Here is a 1,810-nt window from a genome sequence, read left to right as displayed (position 1 = left end):
AACTGGTTTGGTTTCTTTGCTGCCATGGAGCGAACAAGTGTGCAGAGAATTAAAAAAAAAAAAAAAAAAAAGATGTACGCAAGAGTAAGAGAAACAAACAGGATGCTCGTGGAGATCAAAGTGCAACAGCTGTTATGTTTTTTATTTTTATTTTTATTTATTTTTTTAGAGCTGGTTAACCTTTGACCTCTGCTGCCTCAGTAATCTTACTCACAGGTATCATATGTGTGTGTATATATATATATATATATACACACATATATATTGCCTGTTAGACACCAGAATTGCTGTTGTTCCCATATACAAACCCCGTTTCCATATGAGTTGGGAAATTGTGTTAGATGTAAATATAAACAGAATACAATTATTTGCAAATCATTTTCAAGCCATATTCAGTTGAATATGCTACAAAGACAACATATTTGATGTTCAAACTCATACACATTTTATTTTTTTTTTGCAAATAATCATTAACTTTAGAATTTGATGCCAGCAACACGTGACAAAGTTGGGAAAGGTGGCAATAAATACTGATACAGTTGAGGAATGCTCATCAAACATTTATTTGGAACATGCCTCAGGTGTGCAGGCTAATTGGGAACAGGTGGGTGCCATGATTGGGTATAAAAACAGCTTCCATGAAATGCTAAGTCATTCACAAACAAGGATGGGGTGAGGGTCACCGCTTTGTAAACAAATTGTCGAACAGTTTTAGAACAACATTTCTCAACGAGCTATTGCAAGGAATTTAGGGATTTTACCATCTACGGTCCGTAAAATCATCAAAAAGTTCAGAGAATCTGGAGAAATCACTGCACGTAAGCAATGTTATTACGGACTTTTGATCCCTCAGGCGGTACTGCATCAAAAACTGACATCAGTGTGTAAAGGATATCACCACACGGGCTCAGCAACACTTCATAAAACCACTGTCAGTAACTACAGTTGGTCGCTACATCTGTAAGTGCAAGTTAAAACTCTGCTATGCAAAGCCAAACCCATTTATCAACAACACCAAGCTTCGCTGGGCCTGAGCTCACCTAAGATGGACTGATGATAAGTGGAAAAGTGTTCTGTGGTCTGACGAGTCCACATTTCAAATTATATTTGGAAACTGTGGACGTGGTGTCCTCCGGAACAAAGAGGAAAATAACCATCTGGATTGTTATAGGCGCAAAGTTGAAAAGCCAGCATGTGTGATGGTATGGGGGTGCATTAGTGCCCAAGGCATGGGTAACTTACACATCTGTGAAGGCACCATTAATGCTGAAAGGTACATACAGCTTTTGGAGCAACATATGTTGTCATCCATGCACCGTTATCATGGACGCCCCTGTTTATTTCAGCAAGACAATGCTAAGCCACGTGTTACAACAGAGTGAGGGGCCTTTCCTGGCCCGCCTGCAGTCCAGACCTGTCTCCCATGGAAAATGTGTGGCGCATTATGAAGCGTAAAATACGACAGCGGAGACCCCGGACTGTTGAAGGACTGAAGCTCTACATAAAACAAGAATGGGAAAGAATTCCACTTTCAAAGCTTCAACAATTAGTTTCCTCAGTTCCCAAATATTTGAGTGTTGTTAAAAGAAAAGGTGATGTAAGACAGTGGTGAACATGCCCTTTCCCAACTACTTTGGCACGTGTTGCAGCCATGAAATTCTAAGTTAATTATTATTTGCAAAAAAAAATGAAGTTCATGAGTTTGAACATCAAATATGTTGTCTTTGTAGCATATTCAACTGAATATGGGTGGAAAAGGATTAGCAAATCATTGTATTCTGTTTATATTTACATCTAACACAATTTCCCA

This window comes from Nerophis ophidion, linkage group LG11, assembly GCF_033978795.1.
Source record: "Nerophis ophidion isolate RoL-2023_Sa linkage group LG11, RoL_Noph_v1.0, whole genome shotgun sequence".
NCBI lineage: Eukaryota > Metazoa > Chordata > Actinopteri > Syngnathiformes > Syngnathidae > Nerophis > Nerophis ophidion.
This window is presented reverse-complemented; position numbering follows the sequence as displayed.